Source organism: Zingiber officinale, chromosome 5B (genome assembly GCF_018446385.1).
Source record: "Zingiber officinale cultivar Zhangliang chromosome 5B, Zo_v1.1, whole genome shotgun sequence".
Taxonomy (NCBI): domain Eukaryota; kingdom Viridiplantae; phylum Streptophyta; class Magnoliopsida; order Zingiberales; family Zingiberaceae; genus Zingiber; species Zingiber officinale.
The window spans coordinates 64,410,942-64,418,797 of NC_055995.1; positions in this window are offsets into that span (position 1 = coordinate 64,410,942).

The following is a 7,856-nucleotide window of genomic DNA, read 5'->3' on the forward strand; positions in this document are numbered from 1 at the left end:
ATAAAGAGTTCTAAACTATTAAATTTTCTGCCCATTCTAAAAATATATTTTAGAAAATTATTAAATATATTAACTAAGAAAGTGACTATGACAATTGCAAAACGCCATAACCTAATTAACATGCATGATACATCATATGCTCTAGGACATAATCGAGTTATTACTTTGTAATAGATTTATAAAAATGAATAAAGATCAATTCTTAATTTGATTCAACTGGTAAAAATATCTTCTACCATGATAGCTTGTTCGAAGTGGGGTTAATTACAGAAGATGTCCAATAGAGATGGTAATAAGGTGAGTTAAAATTTAGCTCTGTAATAAATCTATCTTGGTGTGACGAGTTTAGACTTGTCTAAATAAGTCTTAAGGTGGATCCGAGGTGGATCACGGGTTTAACCTGATCCGCCCAAGACCCGCGTCATATAATATTTTTTTATTTTTTTTATTAATTATTAATTGAATAAAATTAATAATTAATTTTAAATTGAATAAAATTAATAGATTTTAATTTATGATAATATTTTTTATTATAAAATATTATTAATATAAATGTTGAAAATAAATTTAATGTTTAATTAATTTTTAAAATTTTTTATTTTATATTCTAAAAAAATAAAATATGACGAGTCTAATCCGGATCCGTCCCACCAGGTTCACAAGACAAGATAAGACCAGTCCAAAGAGAGACGGGACGGATTCTGAGTTTACCCAAACTTATCCCAAGTCAAACTCATTCTCATCCCTAACGTCCAATGATGCATCATATTCATCAGTACTGCCATTAAATGTAGATGCAACCTTGAATTCGGGTGCTTGTGCACATTGGAACTTAGCATCAAATCAAATGGATTAAAACTAGACTTTTAATAACTTGTCCTTAAGTAGAGATTGCTCATCTCACATCAAAGTCATCCTCGACAAGGAACTAAAATTATGCCATCATATTGTTTGTGGGATCGGGGCCATCTACGTCCAAACTAGTTTGATTAAAAATCCATACACCTGGATTATCAAAAAAAAAAAAGTGAAAGGGAAAAAAAGATTGTGCTATAGCAAGAACCATTGTGTTATGTGTTAATGCTAGTCACTTATACCTTAACTCTTTTTTCATTCCTCATGATATACTTCAAAGTATATTCGTCCGAGAACATGGTCTGCTCGAGAAGTTCCATCCAGGAACATAACTTGATCGAAAACATCCCGTTAATAAATTACACGAGATTCTAATCATGCACTTATGAATGGCAATAGATCAAGTTAGGGTCAGATTGCATTCCTTTGTCCTCATAATCAGCCCCGGTCCTAACATTCAGGAGGCCCTAATTTTTTTAATAAAGTAAAATTTATTTACAATGACTTCTTCTAACTTTCCTAGAAGCAAAATCATCTATAATATTATTAATTTCAAGATTTTCTAAAATCTCTTTTTCAATAGATAAAATTGTTAATCCATTCAATCTCTCTTGCGACATCGTTGATCTCATGTATGTTTTCAGTAATTTTAATTTTGAGAAACTTCTTTCAGCTGATCCTACGGTAACAGGCATAGTTAACAATATTCTATAAGCAATTGCAACATTTGGATAACAATCTATATTTTTTACAAAATTAAGAATATCAACTGCCGACATTATCTCATTTGGTAAAGTTAGTTGTAGTATTTTTAATTCTGTAAACAAATCATCTAACTCAACATCTAATGAATTATCATGCGTAAAAGTGGATGTCAGATTAACACAACATTTTCTCAACTCATCATTATCTAATGATTTTAATGTTTTCGAATCAAACAAAAAACCAAATATATTTTCAAATGTTTTCATTTCATCAAATCTACTTTTCAAAGAAGAAATTGCCATGTCTACAATAATCACAAAATAATCAATTCTAAAAGATTCTTCAGGTGATAGTGAAATTTCATCATCTTTTTTCTCATCAAATTGTTTTTTTCTAAAAATACGACGTTTCGTTGAAAATACTGGCTCTATATTCATATCAGATGCAAGACTTTTAGCAATAGTCAAACTTGTTGCAAAACCATCATTCCTATATTTTTCAAAATATGATATTATACCATCTAATTGTTTCATAGCAGAATCAATGCACATAGATTTTGATTGTAACTTCTTATTTATCATGCTTATAGCAAATAAAATATCATACCAAATAACCATACCAAGTAAAAATTCAAAACTTTCAATTGAGTTAACTATACTTTCAGCTTCACTCTTAGACTTTGCATCATCACAAATGTCATATAACTCTAATAAAGCACTTCGCACTTCAAGAGCTTGAAACCTAATAGCTTGAACACTTTTAATACGACTTTCCCAACGCGTGTTTGAAAAAGATTTGACAATTAATCCTTTCATATTATCAAATAAAACTTTCCATCTTTTAGGAGAACTTGAAAAACAATATATATATGCGTTGAACTACTCCAAAAAAAGAAACGGCTTTAACACAAGAATGTGTCATATCACTAAGAGTCAAATTAAGACTATGACAAGCACATGGCATGTATAATGCTCTTGGGTTTATTTCAAGCAATTTCTTTTGAACTCCTTGGTGTTTTCCTTTCATATTAGAACCATTATCGTAACCTTAACCTCTAATATTTTCAATACTAAGATCAAGTGATTTCAAAACATTTTTTAATTCATTAAAAAGTCCAAGACCAGACGTATCATTAACTTTTAGAAACTCTAAAAAATAACTTCTATTTTCACATTGCTATATGACATATTAACACATCGTACTATGAAAGTCATTTGTTCTTGATGACTAATATCCGAAGTACAATCAAGAATTATTGAAAAATATTTTGTCTCCTTAATTTTCTTAATGATAATATTTCTAACATTATTGGCTAAAAGAGAAATCAACTCATTCTGAATTTTATGACCAAGATAATGATGATGAATTTCATTATTTTGAATGCGTCTAATATGATCTTGCATTACAACATCAAATTCAGCAATCATTTCAATCAACCCTAAAAAATTTCCATTACTTTCTTGATATAATTTCTCATTAGATCCCCGAAAAGCCAAACAACGTTTAGAAAGACATTTTACAATTGCTAATATTCTTGTAAGAACTTGTCTCCAACGCTCTCTTTCTTTAGAAATTTCTCGTTGTAGATCTTTATCAATTGTTTCATTTTTATCTAATCTCATTTTTAATTCCTTCCAAGAGTTCATATTAGTTATATGTTCAATAGAATTTTCATGTTCTTTAAGTCGTTCACTGATATGTTTCCAATCTCTAAACCCATCATTCGCTAAAGAACTTCTATTGTTTTCAGATTTAAATAACTTGCAACAAAAACAATAAACTTTATCTACATGTTTACTATATACCAACCACTTTCGATCTCTTTCCTCTCCATTACTTAACTTTTTAAAATAATAAGTACTTGAAAAATGTCTAGAGTAGTGATCAAAAGGAAATGTGAGATTTATTTCTCTTATAGACCCCTTTTCAACTAAAATATCACGTGCATTGTTATCAAGATTATCCCAATTTCTTGGGTCATATATATCAAGTGGAGGAATAAATTGTTTATCAATATTATTATTCTCATTATCTATTACATTAGTACATTTTCATGCTCTCTTAAATTATCTTTATCTTCATTAACATCATGAATTTCATTAGATTCATCATTAACATCATGAATTTCATTAGACTCCTCGCTAACATCATGTATTTCTTTAGACTCATTTACATTATCCCTATTTAAAATTTCTATATTTTCATTAGAACTTGTACTTTTAACAAAGAATTTATTAAGAGCACCTCTTTGTGATTCAGTTAATTGTTCTAATCTTTTTCTTTTTTTTTTCTTTTTTCACATCCAGAAATATGTTTTTTAGGTAACATATTATAATTCACAAAATCACAATTAAAAAGTTATAATTTAAATCAACTTAATCTGAGTATAAAAGGAATAATAGCACCTGGATTGAAATTATTTGTAGGCTTAGCACTTAGCAGCTTAAACACCTCGCCTCGGACACGGTCGACTGTAGTAAAACACATGTTATTAATTTAATAATTAAGTCAACATTAAATTCCAAATTTACAATTAATTAATTAACAAAAAATTCCTATTCTATGAACAATTAGCTAATTAACAAAAAAAATTCCTAATACAGCACCGTGTAGAGTTTGTAGACTTGCAATCGTCGGCTCGCAAGTCGCAACAGAGCGGAGCAGCCGTGTAGAGCAGAGGCGGAGCGATTCGCTAGAGGAGAGGACTCAAAGCCAGAGGAGCAGGAGAGAAGCTGAACAGAACAGCCGAACAGGCCCTGGCAGCGGTAGGGAAGCGGCGTTTTCTTCTTCAGCAGTTCAGCTCCTCCGTCCTCCAATGCCGCTCAGTGCACCGAGTAGTACGCCTCGTGCAGTCGTGCGTCGGGGGCAGTGTGTTTCTGGCAGTGGCGCGGCCGCGCGGGGGAGAGCGGAGTACCGGCGGAGAGGGTCCCTGCTGTCCCTCTCTGTCGCACGGCCCTCCGATGCGCTCGGAGCAGCAGCCGCCGACCGACGGAGGTGAAGGAGAGTACGCAGTCTCACAGCCGAACGGGGCGATTTCGCCAAAGGAGCAGCGCCGACGATGGATTTCGTGGAGCAGTAGCCGGCGGATGCAAAAAGCAAAAGGAAGGATGTGAAAAAGTAAAAGGAAAGTAAGCACTAAGAAACAGCCGGCGGATGCAAAAGCCAAAAAGCAAAAGGAACGTTGGCAGCAGTCGGCAGATGCAAAAGTCAAAAAGCAAACTGCACATGGAAAATAAACAGCAGCTGGCGGATGCAAAAAAAAAACAAAAGAAAAATAACACTTAACCTAATTATTAAATACATACTTATCTAAAATTTGGGCCCCCCAAAATATTGGGCCCTGGGCAGATGCCCAGGACCGCCCGGCCTCTGGGCCGGGCCTGCTCATAATCATTGGGTATTGGATATCCATCCTCATACTCATATCCATTAAAGGATCGGATATCTTCTATACTAATAATTTTTTTTCTTTTCATCCAACTATCATCAATTATTATATATATATAATTAATTTAAAAAATAAACATCCATATAATATATTCCTAACATCAACAAAAATAATTAATGGATTTTGAGAAAAAAAATTCCTATATATAAAGAGAGAGATGATACCCTACACACTCTTATCTTGCACACTGATGGGTGATCCTCACATGTTCGAGCACTCAGACGCACTCCTGGTTGCCCCGATTCAGGATAAGGGTATGCATACTAAAATTTTTCTATATATATATAGAGAGAGAAAAAAAAAATTTGATATGTTGTCTAACTCCTCCTACGCGACTATGAGAGACGCGCTTACATGACATTGTCAGCTCAATTTCTTTATTATTAAATTCCTTTTATTCTCTCTCCCCTTTCGCCCTATTCAAAACCCAGCCCTTGACTTTTAATCTCTTGACTTTCCCAAATCTAAATTTTCCTCACTCTTGTTCATTCCTTCATCGTCATCTTCCACTCCATCTTACTCCTGCTAGCAAGCAAAGCAAAGGCGCTACAAGCTAAGTAACCTCATGCTTATTCTCGAGCTGGCTGGAAACTCCCCAAACTGCCACCCAAACATAGCCTACACTGCTTTGCTTATCATCCCTATCCATTCTCGATCGTAAACGTTTCCACTCCACTATCTGTTTTTCAACTTTATACAATATTTTTTTATTAAAATTTATCCTACAACGTATAAGCCCTAGTTGCTACAACCTGTAGTGGCTACTTGATAGTCCAAATAATATTTTTTTACTATTTTTTTATTATATAATTTGTAGGGAACTTGTCAAACATTATTTTCCACATTTCATAATCAATGGTAAGTCGTTTCATTTTAAGTTGTAACTCCCTTTAATCCTAATATATTATTAGGATTTATGCTACAACGTACAAGCTCGATTTCTACTACAACGTGTAGTAGCTACTTGGACATTTAGTTGTTATAACGTGTAGCAGCTACTTGGACAGTTAACTGCTGTTACACATTGTAGCAACTACTTGGACATTTAATTGCTACAATGTGTAGTAGCTACTTGGGCAGTTAGCTGCAGCACGTTGTTGCAGTTACTTAGACATTTAGTTGCAACAACATGTAGCAGCTACTTAGACAGTTAGCTATTATACGTTGTAGCAACTACTTGGACATTTATCTGCTACACGTTTTAGCAGCTACTTGGACATTTAGCTGCTACAACGTGTAGTAGTTACTTGGTAAGTCGTTTCATTTTAAATTATAATTCCCTCTAATTATAATATATTGTTTATACATGATTTGAAATGATTTATTTAATTTATATAGGGGAAACGTATGTTTGTCTTTATTGGGCGTTAACCGGGTGTTTATGACACCTGGATAGAAACATCTACACAAGTTAATCGATTTAAGGGCGCTATGCACCAGTCATTCAAGAGTAAAGAGGATGCAATAAGAGCTTTTGAAGCTTATAATGTATAATCTTACAATGTTAATAATCTTTTTTTTGATAAAATTTTATTTTTTGGGGTTATATAATTGACAAGAAACTTACCAATTTAAGTCATTTTAATTTTTCACAATTGATTCGATGGTAAGTCATTTCAATTTAAGTTGAAAACTAATCCTAATATTGTATTAGGATTTATGCTACAACGCAAAATCCTTAGCTGTTACAATGTGTAGCAACTACTTAGACAGTTAGCTGTTACACGTTGTACCAGCTACTTCGACAACTAGCTGTTATACATTATAGCAACTACTTCAACAGTCCAAACAACCTTTTCTTACCATTTTTTTATTATATAATTTACAAGAAACGTGTCAAACATTAGTTTCCACAAGTCATTTGATGGTAAGTTGTTTCAATTTAAGTTATAATTTCCTCAAATCCTAATATATTATTAGAATTTATGCTACAATGTATAAGTCCTAGCTACCATAACGTGTAGCAGCTACTTAGATAGTTAGCTGTTACAATGTGTAGTAGCTACTTGAACAGTTAGCTACTTAGCTGCTAACAATCAGGTAAATATAGAAGATAGTTGTTTTAAGACACTGACAAAATAAAAAAAAAAAAGAAAAAAAAGAACAACAACACAACAAAAGGAAGAGCTAAAAAATGACTCTTCTCTAACCTACGGACTTCTAAAGCAAGCCACTAGCATTCCATACTTTCCAACAGATTGATGGTTGCTTTCACAGCTGCCTCAGTCTCCACCAATGTTTGAAGGGCTCCCTTTAACTGGCTCACCACTTGATCTCGCTTTTGCTGAAAGGTTGTCAGTGGTTTAGAAGGGAGGGAGGTCAAAGAGCCTTCCCAATGTTGGTGTGGTTAGCACTAACAGTCTAACTCAGGTTTTGATGAATAACAAAGTAAGTTAAGTTAGTTTCGTTGTAATATAACACTTTGGCTGAGTGTACAGGAGATGTCCAGATAGGTCGGTGGACTGACCGGATATCTGGCACGAAGTCCAGCTAGGTCGACGGGCTGACTTGATAGCTGGCACAAAGTTCAACTAAGTCGACGGGCTGACTTGATAGTTGGTACGAAGTCTAGACAGGTTGATAGGTTGATAGGCTGACTTGATAGCTGGCACAAAGTCCAGACAGGTTGACGGGCTGACCGAATGTCTGGCACGAAGTCTAGCTAGGTCGACGGGCTGACCTGATAACTGGCATGAAGTCCAAAAGGTCTACGGGCTGACCGAATGTTTGGCAGGTAAGTAACTGGAGGGGAGTGACTTGGTGAGGATGCGTTCCCAGTTAGGGAACTTAGGCATCGATCCAACTTAAAACCATTTCAAGAATCTAAGTTGAGATCACGACTAGATTC